Genomic DNA, 17,071 nt, shown 5'->3' with positions numbered 1-17,071 from the left:
CAACCAACCAACCAAAAAAAAAAAAAAAAAAAGAGATATAATAATGAACTCAGTCACCTGTCAAAGGCTCACTGTCATACCTCTCTTTCTTTTTTCCCTGATTTTGTTCAAGTTCCTTCATCAGGGACTGGTCTCTATATAGATGTGGCGTTCTCAGTTGTCCATGCAGACACCACAATGATAATCAGGGCAAAGAAATTCAGTAGCTGGATCACAAAATGTTGCAAGATACCTGACTTGGTTTCCTTCACCATAATAAAGTCTCTGGGCGTTATTCCAGTGACACATCCTGAAAGAAGAACAAAAAACCAATTAATGTACAGGACATTGTCTCCTAATAGGCAAGGAACAAGATTTTGGGCCTTCACTCCTTCAGCAGCTGTGTTACAACTCACCGTGTAACCTTCAGCAAATCCCTTTATTGCATCTCTGAAAAATATTGGTAATGAATTTACGTTTTGTAAAGTGCTGGGAGATCTGCAGATGAAAAGCACTATATAAGCTAAGTGTTATTAATGTGATTCACTCAGTGAAATGAAATCTCTGTTGAGCAAAATACTGTTCCGTAAAATCTGTATTTAAAGTTACATATTTTACAGCACCAAGAGAATGAAGGTTGTGTCACTTTTTCCAACATATAAACTATATTTAGCAATTTATTCCTTGGCTTCTCTCTAAGTAAAAGAAAACAGCTTGATGTTTAAAAATAACATTTTGTAGGCTTGACGTTCATAATTTGGACTGGAATACTTTTTAAACAATTATTTAAAAAGAATGAAAAATCTCTTTCTGCTCATACAGAATAAATTTTAATTCTTGCATGGGCCACATATGTGAAGGTTAGCCATTTATCTTGAATACTTATTTCAATTTCATATGAACATTGCTATAGAAAAATGTTTCTAATGTCAACCATTTCTGTATTTTCTTTTAAAGCATAACTTGCCTGTTACTCTTACAGCCTGTTAAAGAGTGGGGCAGTGTTTGGCTGCTGGACAGTTCAGTTTTGTAGCAAAACCTCTTTTACTGCTGAGATGGGCTAAGGTGCAAAAGGTTATACAAATCACATAAATGTAAGAAAGTATATTTGACTCTTAAAACCCTTTTGATTTTATTAACTGATATTACCTAAAACATCTTCAAGGAAATTGTTTCAAACATCTGAGTTTTAACCCAATATTTTTTTTTTTTTTTTAAAGAAAGAGATCAGTAATTCCTGATCTTTTCCCGTAATTCATTTTTAAACATCTTTTTGTATAAAAAGGTTTTGGTTCACAATGGCTTCTGCCAGGAATACAACCCAGATTTTTTATCTTGAATCAATTAATCAATTATCACTATTACTGGAGTCTAGGGAAGGAAGGAAAACCTTTTACAGAGCTTTACCAGAGGATGTAACTACTGAAGAAGACATGAATCTGGATTTCATCTTAAGTGAAATGTTGTTATGATTCTGATAAAAACCTCCAAAATTTCTGTGTCAGGGCAGTGCAAAACACTATTCCCATTTGTTTCTTTGACTCCAACTTGTCATCACCATACTAAGGCACACCAGGGTTAGACTCAAAAGTGTCCTTTTACAAGCAGGTCACTGCTCATAAATGGACACTTTTTCTACTTCTGGCATCTGAATTGCAACTCTAAGCTCTTATCACCTGAGCTTTTTTGTGAAAATTTCCCTCTTTAGATATGAGTTATTATCTATAGAAACCTGTTTGACCCACTATCATATTCAACCTTCCTTTGAGGAGCTTGAAGAAGCACTGAAGCTTTTACCCAGCTATTTTCTTCATTTATTATACATCATCCAGATCCTGATGAAAATGATCCCCTAACTTATTGTGAATGTCTACACATCAGACATTAGCTTCTCAAAGAATCTGCAGGCTATAGTTAACCTGGAAAAGCACAGCTTTGAACTGGGAATAGAACCTCCAGAGAAATGTAAATGTAAACCCAACTGATTGAGGAGGTAATGCAGTGTTTTGTAAAGAAAAGCACACAATACCTCCTGGAGCCACAGTCCTGTTTACAGTAAAGAGATGATGGTGCTACCTTGAATTTTTTGCAGCAAGGTCTGTAGCTGCTTTTAATTCTGACGTAATATAATTTGCTAAATTATAATATAAGGGAATTAGGCAGGTATCTGATTATTTCTAATCTCCAGCAAGCACATGAAAGGGCAATCCTTGTTACTTGTGCATTCCCTTGGAATGCTCCATGGAGATACTAAATAAATCTGCTGAATGAGTTTCATTGTTTGAATAGGTCCTTGTTTTCCAGACTTTGGACTCAAAGAGATATTCTTTGTCCAGTTCTTCTAGATCAAGGCTAGACCTCTTCCTACCAGTCATCAGTGACTCTTTGAAATTGTTTTCAAAGCCAAATGTTGGCTGGAACTATTTTAGGCCCTGCCTTTACTACCTTGGGCCTATCTGAAAGGAAGAAGTTTGCCCTTGAAAGAGAGTTAAATTGCTATGATTCACCGACTTGGAAGAATTGCAGGATGCTGATGCCTGAAGTGGTGCCTCCCCCTGGACCAGTGCAAGTTTCCTTCCTTCTTGTCTGACCAAGCCATTAAGAAGTCAGTTAATTCCCTGATGGTTACTTCCAAGGAATATCCAAAAAGGAAATACCCAGCCCTGGAAAGGTAATTTACCTAGACAGGATTTGAAATGCAAAGTTCTCAGCTGAGGGAGAAAGTCCTGTATCCCATCTGGCTGTGGGAATACAGCTTCTCCAACTTTTCATCCCTTGAGCTAACAACTGCAGATGCTCCACTGGGAGGTGTCCTATAAAATCCAAAGTACTTGGAGATCCATATATTATCACATCCAGCCTATTGAGGAGCCAGAAATGTGGCCCACTGTTGTTCTCAAAGAAACAGTGGCAGAGCAACATCCTCAATTTGAGAACAGTTTGAATCCTCATCTGTGTGTGATGTCTCCCAAACCTAAGCTATTTTTGACTTGGTGGAGGCACAAGTGGGAGGAAATGCCAGCTCTTTGTCCTTAGGGACTTGCTGCAATTTGTTTCCTTTGTTCTTAAGGAGGAGATCCCCAGCTGGTGAGGAATGGTGTTTCAGATGAGCTAGGCTTGTGAGAAACTAGTCCCAGTGCCTGGTGGACTGATGGAGCTACAAAAACTTCTCTGGGCCAAAATATCTTGTGTTCTACTCAAACATTGCAAAGCTGTTTGAAATCAGAGGGGCTGGTAGGCTCAGGGAAAGCTCACACTGTATTTACTTTTTGGGGTCAGAAATACCCTTCAAAGGACCTCTAGCTGGTTAAAAGGTTTATCAGAGATTTTTAATATTAAATCCTTCTATGTTTTCAAAGTCCAGTTTACTCCTGAGGAGAATGCACTGGAAAGGAAGTTGTAAGGGGCTGGAGCAACTGCATAAAAATAGGTAAAAGTGACTTGGAAGCTCTGGATCAGTTTCTTAGAAGCAGGAACAGCCCCACTCATGCGTTTCTTGGTCTTCTTGGCATTTTTGAGGAAAAAAAAATACTGGCTGTAGGAAGAAACAGCACTGGGAGTAACAGACTGGCCTGAGAGTACCAACACCTTATGCAAATGAAAGAGATTTTAGTAGATAACAACACACTTTTGATCCTTAATCAAATGTGTTTTGGCCTGTGGGAAGACTGCATTTTAAAATAATTTCCTCGTCCCACCACTTCTCTCCTTCCTCACCTTCTCTGCACTCAGCAATGCATTGAAAAACGCTGGAGGTATCTTCACTGAAAAAAAACCAGCCACCACAAACAAACAAAAAAAAGCACCCCACAGTGTCTCCACAGTATCGGTGTATCAAGAAACCCTGACAACTGTGTGAACATATTTTCAACACCTGTTCACTCCTTAGCCAGATGCCTCTTTATTTCAAGGCTTGTGAATACCTACCTGCTTGCTCAATATATTTGGTTTAAAATGTGCAAAAAGATGCAGCAAGAAGAACTAGTGAAAGTTCCTTGTCTCAATCCTGCTTTTGAACCCTGAAAGTGAAAATTTGGGATATGACGTCAAATTTCCTTCATTTTTCTTTCTTGCTTGTGTGTATCTCTCCAAGTTTCTGCCTCGGTTTAACCTTTATAAAGAGTGATTTTTGTTTAGAGTTAAGCTTAACAGTGATATATTGATATAAAGTTGTGCTTTTTCCTACACTAAAATTTCTTCACTAAAAGTAAAGAATCTCTCTTCTCCATGGTGGTCACACTGAGCAGTAGCTGCATATTTGGAGACAAAGGAAAATTTCTTCTTAGGTCTGTCCACTGAAATTTCATCCTTCCCACAATTCTCTTGACTCAAATCTATTTTACACATATAGGTTTAAAGGACTTTTCCTTCCTTGACTGATGTGGATACATAAAGGCATCAAATTTTTGTTAAGCCTGAAACCCCCTTTTGTCAGAAGTTTAATTTTTGATGCTAAAGATATCTATCTCTCAGAGCGCAACAGGCCTCAGCCTTTCACAGCTCCAAGACATAGATGTCTGATTACTTAAGCTCTATTTGAAATTAAATTCCAGCCTCAGGGGCATTTTGATAATAAATTCATTTAGGGAAGAAGTTTCTTTCACAGACACAAACATCCTCTGCAGCCATGCTCTGTGCCAATATATCCACCAAGAAAATTTTAGGGTACTTTCCCCGCATTCCTCCTTCCTGTATTCTTGTCTATGGTTTGACTACCTGATTCACCACTTCTTTTGGCAGGAATTACTGTCCTGCACTTGACTCAGCTTTACTGCACTGCCAAGATTTCCTCAAGCTAAGAACATCTACATCACCACTCAAATCTGTCTTTAAAGATGCCACCAGCCTGCCAACACATCTGAGCTTCCTTGTCCCTCTTAATCCTGCCTTGGATTCCCAGCAGAGTCACCTCGATGACTGTTTGCCTGTTTCTCCTCAGGTTCACTCATATTTTGGGGGAATAGAGAGAGGAATTAAATCTCACGCTGGAAGTGGGGCTCACAGAGCTGATGCTGGTTGGATCCACACAGCACCACCCAAACAGGCTCTGGGCATGCTGAGCACTCAGGGAGGGGGATTGGAGGGTAAGCCCTGACCCCAGGCTGGTACTTGGTATGTGTGGAAGGAGAGGGAATTTCCCAAACCACAGTGGTTTTGCTCCCTTGCAGGGGGAAAGGTAAATAAAATTTTAAAAGTGAGGCTGAGAGAAGCAAACGGCTTTCTGCTGGCTTTGGTTTTCCCCCAGGAATCATTTCTGATGCTGTATCTTTGTCTCTAAGAAATTCAGACCGTATTTTCCTGTTGCTGAATTTCAGCCTTCATTTGATACCAGACTACAGTGGCTTACAAGAGTGGCCAAAATGAATGCTCAATTCCCAAAGACTTTACTGAGGTTGCTCTATCCAACACTTAGAAAAGCACTTTGAAGAGGGCACTAAGGATTATTATTCCCAGTTTATGGATCCAGAGTCATCACAGACATCAAGACAAAGGATTCTCTTGCACGTATTTCTTGTCCATAGTAAAGCAAGGAGGGAGGTGGAAATCTCAAGATAAAGAATATTCCAGCAAATCTGCAGACTGCTTCTAGCAAAAAGATAAGCGCTTCATCTTCTGTGGTTTGCCTCACCCTGATTCCCATCTTTTTTTCTCACACTAACCCCGAGTAGGAAGAATGAAGAGAGAGCATTGATGAAGGGCTTGCAGGAGTTTTGCTTGTAGACAAATTCTGCTATTGACCACTTCCCTGGAAATCTTGTTTACAGGGACTGGATTTTAGGACCATATTTGCATTCAATGATAATGATTTTCTTTTAGTCCAGCTGGGATAACTGTAAAGATAGTGCCCAACTGCAACTCTGTTGAAGAGTGAGTGAAAAATAAATTACACTCCTTAGATGAGTGGAGCAGTGGGAAGGCAAAATACTCAAGAAAAATCCACACTGTAAGAGCCACAACAAGGACCCTTGATTATCCGGGTTAAAATAGCTCCTTGGCTATGTCTTGTATCCAATGTTATTATCACTGCCAAGTGAGGCACACCTTTTCTTAAAAAAAAAATAATAAAATAAAAAGGTAAAGCTTTTTTTTTAAAAAAATAGCCTGGATCTTTAGATAGAATTGAATGTTCTGTGACTTTAAATGAAAGCTCCAGTGTTGTTGGGCAAATAAATTTAAACCACTTAACATGGCAGAGAAGGTCAGGCAAGCTTATTATAGTGATCATAGCGTTACAGCTATTGCGATTGACCGCTGCTCTTTGGAATCACCAATAATCAGAGGCCGCAAGCTGTGTTTGCAGAGAAAGGTCATCATTCATTTTTTTCGAAGCATTAATATCTTTTGTTTGTTTGGCTCAACATGAAACAGGAATCGATAGAGGTAATTCACAGAGCAATTAGCCCCTCATCTGTCAAACGGTGTCTGGGTGTATTTAACAAAAAGACCTTTGGAAAGGTTTAAAAAGGAGGAAAGTGCCTGTACAATCAACAATTTATATTTTCTACATGACACGTTGTGTATGTATCTGTGAAGAGAAGGGACCTTGGGACTAAAAAAATATACATAAAACATACTGTAAATCTGTACTCAGACTTTAAAAACCCGCAGTGAGACAAACTGTTAACTGACTTGGAGAAGTTTTCCATGCTGTTCTTAGGGAAGATAAAAATTTTCTACCCGAGGCTCAGGGAAAAAAGTTAGACAGCTGTTCAAAAACTTGTCAGATTAATTACATGAGGGGGAATGGAGCAGCATATAAAACATAAGAGGGCAGAGACAGAGGCAAAAGGTCTCTTGCTGCCCTGCTCCTACAGTTCAGGGCACTGTGGGTCCCTCTTCCATGCAAGAGGTTTTTCTTTATGGAGACAGTTAGGGGAGTTAAGGAAAATGGAGAAAAAGTGCAGAAATCAGAACATAAGTTATTGCTCTGTTACACTTACGAAATCTGGTGAACTTTCACATTTGAGAGACTGAACTGGGAGAGTAAAGCTACAGTAGATCAAGGGCACTTTATTTCTGAATAAGAGTGTCTACCAGGGGATTTCACATACATTAAGAGTTGGCTGCATAGTGCCTGTATTTGGAGGTAGAAGACTGGCAAGGAGCATATGGACTGTTAAAAAAGGGTGTATTTTAGACATATCATAAAAGGTTTGGAGGTCGTCCCAGAAGTTCAGATGCTTTTTGCAGATAAAATTTGGTTATCTCAGCTGCTTAAGAATAAGGCTCTGGATTTTATTAGATGAGTAATTGTAGGTTAAGCTCTCCTCCTTTTTTTTTTTTTTTTTGTCTCAATGCTGAAATTCTGTATCACATTAGAAAGTTTAGGGTCGGTAAAAATTAAGATCTCTTTCAAAGTCCAGGATTGTGAGCTCCAGTTAAAACAAACTTGAAAGTTCTGCCAGAAAGCTTTCGGTAGTTTCAAATTTCCATTGATTTTTATACTTTATTTTATGATGCTTATAGTATTTAATTATTTGTTTATTTATTAACTTTCAGGACTTAGAAGATGTTATGGATCTCACTCATTGATAATACAGGGAATTTTAATTAGAGCCTATGGAAGTTTGGATCTTGGGCGCTGTAGACCTGGGCTGATGCTCATTCAGAGGATGTTCTTAGAACTTTATTCAGACCCTCAAACTTATGCCATGGTCAAAAGCACCCGATGAAAACACATTGTCAATACTATAAAGATTCATCTGGATTCTGTCTGTCTTCCTGCATCTAAGACTGACTCTCCACCAAGTTTTCATTGATTTTGTTTGAGACCTTTTTTTTAAACAAAAATACTGAAAGTTTTTGAATATTTTTATTTCATGGATGGTCATTTTAATTTGCAGTAAACTGGGAAAGTTTCCTTCGTGACCTCAGAAAGCTCATCAGCAATAAGCAAGACTTTTATCTTATACTCTGAAATTAACATAAAAAATTCAAATGTTTATATTCTAGAAGAAATGTGCTTTTTCAATCTGAATAAAATTTAGAGGTTTTTTTTTTTGTTTGTTTGTTTTACAGGATCTTAGTTACCTAATCTTCAAAATTCCACAAATATAGTGAATGGAATAACACTATGACTGAATTTAATTTTCTTATCCTGAACAGGATAATAGGTTGATCTGCATGTCATGCCTCTAGTACTGTAGTATTAATTCACAAGTAACAAGTATTTGGATAATTTTTCTCATCTTTTGTTTTTCTTTTAGATATTGCTATAAACTCTCACTGTCAATTCTGGGTTTCTGCAGAGAAAAGATATGGGAAAGACTTTTTCTTGCTACATACACACTTTTAAAGCTAAGGCATCCAAAACTCTATAAACTAAACAGTCAATGCGAGTTTTTTACTCTTATTTCACTAATTCTTAACATTTTTAACTTAGAGTGCTGTACAGATAATTTGAGCAACTTCATAAAAAACACCTTTCAAATTCCAGTCTGAGGGCAATCAGTGGTCTCTGGGGTTCTGGCAGGTTGTCTTCAAAGTCCTAATATCCTTATGGTCAAAGTTCTATTATCTTTTCAGTGTTTTTTCAATTAAACATTTGATTAACTGTGCTTGGTGGTTCATGACAAATTTGGAGTGCTGACAATGCTCTGTTTGCCCCCAAAGTGTGAGAACCAGTGCTCTAGAAGAGGATTATATTCCTTTCTCTTTTGATAATGGTGAGTTAAATCCTTGCAGGCTCTTCTGTGAATTTTCTCTGATTTTATGAATCTATTCTTAGATTTTAGCTAGATGGATATGCTGCTGGGGACTCAGCTACTCTGTTATTGTCACTGAGGTAGGATAGTCCATCAGCAAAACACCTCTTAAATATCAGTCCTGGCTACCATCCAGAGAAAACCAAGACATGCTATTGAACAACACTTAGGACCAAATCTTTCTTCCTCCTCTGCCACCACTAAGCAAATTCGTTAAAGGTCTTGGCCTGTATTTAAAATAACATGGGCTTAAAGAACTTGCTAGTGTTTCATCTTAGAAGACATTAAGTGTTAGAGGAAAGGCCAAAAAAAAATGTTGGCAGACTCCTCATCCAGGGAGTTCAAAGATGGTGTTGATACCTAAATGTCCAATCCATCCTTACACATCTGTTTGCCAGGCAACTCATCCGAGGACTTGGGCAGGATTTTCAAAGCAGTAAATGGCAGAGAGATGCCTGACTATCATTTGTGCCTTTGAAAAATCTACCTCCTTGTCCAGAGAGACATTTCCCCGAAAATTTACCATCAGTGGCAAGAATAAATGGTTCTGACAGTCCCCCAACAACTGCTAGCAATTAAAGGCATCCAGATCTGCGCTGACTCTACATGCTACGGTATTTAAAATCCTGGCAGTCGGTTTGTTAGCACTCTCACTGGTGAGCACAATCTCTGCCTGTGTCTGTGAGACATTTCCAGGTAAGTCAGTTATGCATAATTGCCATTCCAAACAAAGTTTAAGAAAAAAAAAAAAAAAAAAAAAAAAAAAAAAAAAAAAAAAAAAAAAAAAGAGGTGGAGACCTTTGTATCTTGCACAATAAAGGGAAAACGTGGCATAGAAAGTCAGCAAAAGCCAGAGAACCCCAAGAGGAAGAGACAAAGCTTATTTAGAGGATTTATGGTAGTATTTTTACACATTGCAACAAGTCAGAACTGGAAATAAATGAGTTTAAGGCATGCTGTCATTCAAAAAAGGAACAAAGCACTAATTGCTGTTTGGCATCACGTTTTTGTTTATATTTATGGCTGCCTTTCTTAAAAGCCTGACTTCCTATTCATGGGCAGGTTTCCTTAAACAGTTTTAAACTAAACAATTAAACTTTCATTCATGGATATAATCTAATAGGAAGGAATTATTCTGTCACTTTTTTTTTTTTTTTTTTTTTTTTTTTTTTTTTTTTTTTTTTTTTTAAGAAAATACTTCAAATTAGCTTTACAAATCTTTCAGGGAAATAAAATCCCATATGAGAGCAACTCTCAAGATTAACCCACAATATGTCCCTACATGGGAGAAGGCAGCAGTTCCTTTTAATGGTGACTTTGGCAGCTGCATTTTCTTAGCTGAGAGCAACATTTCTTGGAAATTGAAAGGATATTTATCTCTGTTTTGCAAAGGGCCAAGTTCCACCTGTTCTTTATCTCAAGGATACTTGCACTTGAAGACTGGCCTGGTTTTCCAGACTATTGGCAAATATTCAAGATTAGCTTCAGGAAGAATCAGGGATGCTCTTTAGAAAGGGTTTGTGCCCTTTCATACTGAACAAGCACAGCAGCTGGAAATCAGTTTTTAAGCTTGTGCTGGGCCACAGAGCATCCTACCCTTACAAGTGCATTCTGTAATTATAAAATATTTAAATCTTAAAAATTGTGAATACTTTGTCTTTGAGGACAGTAAATTTTGAAGGAAAGAACAGATGAAGTATAGGCATAGTAAAAGAGTTTGGCCTGGGTGACACTGAAAACCCAGGTGGAAGAGGAAAGTAAACCAAATTCCGAGGCAGAGACATTCGCCACACTCCTCTTTGAAGTCCTGTAAATAAAGTCTCTGTTGAAGCTGAAATATTTCCACAAATCATTTTTACCTTAGAAATAGCATATTTTACTGAAACATTTTCAGTTAACCTTGTTGTTGACATCAGGCCAAGTCCTGAAATCCCTTTTTCAGGTAGAAAAGGCAACAAAATATGGAATACTTTCTGCAGTGAACTCAGTGGGCATCAGATGGAGAGATGCAGCTGGAGCAAAGCTCAGGTCTGAATCAGGAAAAAGTCACACTTCCTTAATGGTGCCATGTCACATATGGAAATGTTTCTGCAGATTGTTCTCAGAGCCTCCATAGTGCTTTACAGAAGATAGAACTCTTACTTATCCACATCCAACCTGGAGCTAAGTATTGATGGATTTTTAAGGGCTCTTGTCTAATGAGCTTTGGGCCACAGTCAAATCTGTGCAATAGAAAAGGCATTTTCAGAAAAAGGCCTGCAAACCTGTTTGGGTTGGATTTGCAAAAGTACCTAAGTGAACCACATTTTTTCAGGGATTTGTGAGCACCTCTAAAAATCCCATTCTTGGAAATTCAGGCTTCAGAAAGCATTAGGCTGACATGAAGAATAAAGTTTTTATAATAATAATAATTGCAAAAGGAAGGCCTGTCCATTCTTGTTTTGCGTTGAATGCCAGCCCATTCCCTCAAGCCAGGACAGAGTCCAGGTTCCTGGGTTTCTGTTTTGCCATGTCTGGTTGAATGCAATGAGAATGTGTTTTGTTTGGGGTTTTCTTTTTGCTTTTTTTGAAGTAAAAACCTGCTGGAAGAAAGCTGTTCATTCACCTACAGTTAACAGAGCTGTGCTTGACAATCTGTCACTCTGCTGTCACTCTTCTCATCTATTTTATTAACTCTCTGTATCTCACGGATGGACTCTGGTTATGTCATTTCAGTTAATTCATCTTCTCAGGTAACCTCATAGGATTCTAGGGCCCAAATTTTACTAAGGAATGGCCTGAATGTCACATTTGTGAGCAGAGGTGGATTTTCAGTTCTCCCAAAACTGCCATTAAATGTTTTTTTGGCTCCATCTCAATCTCTGTTAGACTGTTGGTTGTACATGGACTTGTTTATGACTGCTGGAATCCACACAGAAATGTCTTTTGACACTCCTCCATGTACACACCTCTCAAAACTTTCCCAAACCTGCTCCTTTTCCTGTAGATATATCATATTTACTTTGATATTTGATCCAGGTGTTCCTAGTAGGAATCCTGTAGCAAATTGTTCTTTCTCAGCATTGACAAATGCCTCAAAGTAAAAACATACTTTGGGTGGGGAGGGAAAGCTGCTCATAAGTTCAACAAAAGCAAAATTAGGGGCCTGTTAATAAAATTAGATTTTCTCGACACTTTTAGTCAATGCAAAAATAATTGTGGGAATATAAAAGGGTTTTTATGGTCAATTATTCTTGTCTCAGTAAGTATCTATAATCATAACCGCCTCTGAATAGGTAATAATCCTCAGCAGGGAGAAGAGAAACTTCCCTGCAGGACCATAAGGAAGGTATAACGTTATCACATGCATGCATAAAATATATTAATATTGAGCCGGTGCCAGTGCTAAGGTCAGATGGTTAGACATCTTTTCTTCCCCAGAAAATATACTATTCCACCTTATTTGACTGCTGACATCCAGCTGATCTGCATTTTTGCTCTTTGGCAAGTGTATGTGGACCTTAATTTTTCAGATAATAGGTATTACAGTGTTAGTTAAAAGCTTCTTTGAGGCCTCAAGCAATATCAAAGATGTATGGAATGGGAAAGATGAAGATGACACTGGAAAGCATTGAATGAGATGTCATTTTGCTTTTAGAAAGCACCTGAAAAAGTTAAGACAAAAAGGGAAAATGGTGTCCCCTCATTTTTTCAGCAAATGCCCTTAAAAGCTTACAACTGACCTCTTAGCAGAAATGATTTTTGCCTGGGATTCAAACACTGTTTGTTATCTGGGAAAAAGAACAAAAGTTGAAAGAACAACAGAAAATTCTGGTGAATGATGCATATTAGAAGGTAAAATGCTTCCCATCAGTGGTGCAGTGAGAACATACTGTACGTGTCAGCTGGAAGTTGAAACATTTGTGTTCCTCACAGGGTCCTTCACTGAGCAAGGACTGTGGAGAATTTTTCTAGGGAAAATCCTGCTGGAATCTCAATTGAGTGACATCACTGTCCCACACATCATGCTTGGGAAATCCAGATTACTCCTCGTAATGAAAGGGGAAGGGGAAGGGTGTTCTGTAAATAGGGAGCTTGAACCCAGATTCTCTGGCTGCCACCCAGATGTCTCTCAGTACAAATGGGCTCATCTGATCTTTCCAGTCAATTTTATTCTGGAAAGTAGCCAGTGGGCCTAGTTCATGACCCAGTGATGTCATTATAATTCATTTTCGCTCACCACCAAGCCTTCTGAACTTTCCATTTTACAATGGGTCTTTTTAATAAAGAAGACAGTCATGAATAGAATTCATAAGCACTCTTAATGATTTATAATCTCTTTTTTTTTATCTTTAAAATGGACAATCCTGCCTTCTCTGTCAAAACTGCTTAGGAAGGTTTATTTCCTCTGTCATAAAACACAGTATAGATTTTATAGGTGAAACGAATGCTATTGCCACCTATTCAAAAAGGGGAGCTCTTGTGAATATAAAAAAGACCTCTTCTGTTTCAGCAGCATGAAGTTACTGCAATGAAGAGGTAGTTAGTGTGTTGATGGGTCTCTGCTTGTGGAAAATGAGTGGAGGCTTTTCTTGGGATGGCTGGAACCCTTCCCCATGCCTTTGGTGAGGCACTGCTGCTGTCATGGCACAGTCTGTGTGCTCTGGAGGAGACCTGAACAGCTGTGGTGTGTACGACCTGCAGCCTGTACCTGAACAAACACGACACTGCTGAACTTGGCTCCAGAGCCCTCCCAAGCCTTGCCTCGTTGAACTTGTTTAACCCCTCCCAGCTAAAATAAACTTTCCTGAGATTACTTCACTTATCCTCGGCATGGATCTTTTCACCCCTGGGTTGTAGGAGCTGAGTGGATGATCAATGCATTTGCAGCCTGCACTGTAATTTAACTTGCTGTGTCTGACAGGAGATGTGGAATTGCTAAAGAGAGGCTTTACTTGTAATCTTCTTATCATCTTATCCTGGAGTGTTTGTGAAGGGGGAGGCCCTTCCAGCAGAGACTCGGAGTTAAGGGTTAATGCTGAGAAAGAGAAATTGCCCTGTGGTGCATCTGAGTCAGTGACCTGATAAAACATGCTCAGGACAGCTCATGAACTCTAGCCTCTAACAGCACACTGGCTCAGGCTTCCCTGCTCTCACATCACTCCCCTTCCTTTCCTAAGCTCATTAGGAAAAGTCACTGGCTGTAAATATGATGGTGGGAAAAAAGCAAATCTTTCCTCCCCTTGTCTCCTTCTCGTTCTCTTTCATTGCTGGTGCTAATTCAGATCTTCTCAGCTGAACAATAATTAGCACAAGTCTGGTGTGATTAATGGAAATGAGATGAATGGCTCAGTGGCAGTAAGAACTAGAAGGAGGCAAGGATCAGTGGGACAAGGGGAAAAGGTGCAGGAAGGCAGGAACTAAGAAATCCTGGAAAGAGGTCTTGGGTTAGGAAATGGAAGGAGTGGAAACAAGGGCTAAAGAGAACAAAAGTAGTGAAAAGAGGAGCAGGAGTTGAGAGGAACCTGGAGATGGTGAAAGAAAAGAAATACCCATGGGGAACTGAAAAATGTGAAAAAAATCAGACATCTGACTAAGAGTTTTTGGCTTCCAACTGGTGCTGTGCAATGGATTTGTTGCATGGGATTAGCTAAATGGCTTCTTTGAATAGTAAGGAAAATGAAGGGAAAGATCCTGCCAAGCTCCCATTACTATCTGTGAAAATCTTTCTGCTTCCTTTACTAGGAGCTGGATGAAGCTCTAGGAGAGGGAATGTAAGAGGGGCCAAAAGGAGAAACTGCAGAGATGGCTAGTTAGAGGGGAAAACCAAAGAGGAGTGGGATTTTAGGATTAATCAAGAAGCTAATGGGGACCAGTGACAAGCCATGAAAACCAGTTTTTTTAACATAACATCCTGCAGACATAAGTGAAATGTCTTAAAGCTTTCACATGCAGTTGTACTGTAAAGTTGATAATCCTACAGAAGCACATGGAATTAATTAAAACTCCTTTAAAGGGCTATTAAGGGGAATTCCAACTTCTTTACTGTCTGAGTGCTGTTTCACACAGTTGTTATTGATTAGACTTGAGTTGTAAAGTGGTTTGTAAGAATTAGGGAAGGGCAAATGGTTTAGAAATATACACGGTGGGTGTTCAGACTGGAGCAGAACAAATTCAAATAGTTATGGCTACTGTATTATTAGATACTCCTCTCATTTGAGGAGGAATGAGGGGAAAATCTTCCCTGGGGCAAGGAGTTTTCCCATAAGTATTTTCCCACATCTGAGAAATTTTTGTTAGGATAGGGTAGTCATATCTCAACTCTTGAAAGCTTTGCTGGCTGTGAGCTACATTCAATGTATGTGGCCCATCAAACCATAGGTGCCTGTCATAGGAAATGTACTCCTAGGTGAGCCTACTTCTGATCCCAGCCTTAGTCTAGTTTTATTAGTCCCAGATTTGATGTAGCCTTCACTCACAGTCCTCACTGTGACGAGATCTTCAAAAAGGGGTTGCTACATCCAAGTACAGATGAGAGGATCAAATTCCAAGTTAAATATATAGCTGCTTTTACTTTATGTTTATATAAAATAAAATAAAATAACATATATAAAATAAAATTAAATAAAATATTAATAAGCAGAAGACTTTTGAAGTGTCTCCACTGCCCTCAACTTGCCTTGTTCAGATTCAGCCATTCTCTTCTCTGTGCTTCTACCTCAAGTTGAGATTCTGAAATACCTTCTCCAAGTCTAAAGAGAGCAGTTATGACTAACAAATGTCATCACTTCCCAAATATAAATAAATTAACTGATTGTACTAGATACTTTTTCCCCTCTTTTCTACTCCAGCAGCATGTGATTCTTCTAGAGGTGTTTTGGGTCAGGTCCAACTCACAGCCACTACAGACGACATTCATGAATAATAAAAAATTCATGGAGTTATCAGGTTTGGAGTTTTTTTGTAGGTGACTTAGTAGTTTTCTCCTTTACTCCCTGACTGTAAAACTGTTCCAAGAAATTTCCTATAATTTCCAGCCTAGGGGTAGACAAGGTTACTCTACAGGCTTTTGTTACTGGGTCAGTGTTGTCTCTTTGATTATAGAACTCTCTGTGCTCACATCGGTTTCTTCTTGGAGCTTTTATAGAGTGATTATAACCCCTTCTCAGGCAGGATTTTGTTGGATTAAACAACTCATATTCCCTTTGTCCTCCTGGAAGATGGTCTCTCCAGCAGGATTTGAGGTAAATAAAAAGAGATGTCCCTACACAACATCTTAAGTCCCTTGCAGTGGGTGTAAATGTGCTGTCTCGAGGAAGCAGCCAGTCTTCTTTCCAAACTCTGAAAATACAGAACAGATGCACAGGTTGTTTTATGGGGAGAGATTTTGTAATCAAAGCTTGGGTGGAGCCCAGCTTTGAACTTCATCTTTAACTCTGGTACAGCGAGCTTTATATACACAAATATAAAATCTGAGGCAGAGCAATGGGGAAGCTGACCTGCTTATGACTTTGGGGAAGGAGTAAATTTGGAGTAGTGGGAAACACTGCGATCTGTCAGTCTGATTACAGCCCACACTTCTCTGTGCATTTCAGTCATCGCTATCGGCTCCAACCCATCTTGTATCATGACCCCAACCTTGTTATCTCTCAAGGTCTTGAGTCTCGGGGTACGCAGAGAACTTTTCTCTTTCTGGCTTCCCATGACAAGAGCTGTTCTTTTCTTCCCCCTCATCCATCATATTTCACAGAAGATCCTTAAATACATCTAGAGTTTGCAAAGCTACCAGTTTTTTTGCTTTACAAGTATTTATGTTGCAAACAAAAAAACCTGATGCTAAAATCTCACCATTCCTGTTGGCAAAAACTGAAATAATTGCTCAGAGGAAGAAACTGTGAATTTTCACAGTTTTATTCTGGGACTGAATTTTGGCCATTTTTGCAGTATATATGTTTTTCATGTGTGTGCCTGCATTCAGAAGGCCTAGAGGAAGCACACCTTTTATTTAGCAGAAGGTCATGAAAAAGATTTGGACAAACCAACCAAAATGACTTTCATTTTCATAAATCTGATTATTTTGACCTTTGCTGCCAGGTTGGGAAAAGCATGAAACTTGAAAGCTTGGCTTTGTAGACTCTGAGTATGGGAGTTGTTAGAGTCTAAACACTGTCTTTGACATCACCACCAGCAGAATTCTCTATTTATCAAATAAAATCATCGTTACCTATTTCCTTGTAAGAGTTATCCATTACTAACTGCACTGCTCTTGACAAAATGTTTTGATAGCCTTGAGAGAGAAGCACTGAGTGAACCCAACTATTGGAAGTTAAATTTATACCAGACCATTCTGCTTCCTTTATAATTTAATTATCCCATGCCATTCAATTGAATGGTTTTTATGATGGCCT

This window comes from Zosterops lateralis (assembly GCF_965231275.1).
Source record: "Zosterops lateralis genome assembly, chromosome: 13".
In the NCBI taxonomy this organism is placed as follows: domain Eukaryota; kingdom Metazoa; phylum Chordata; class Aves; order Passeriformes; family Zosteropidae; genus Zosterops; species Zosterops lateralis.
This window is presented reverse-complemented; position numbering follows the sequence as displayed.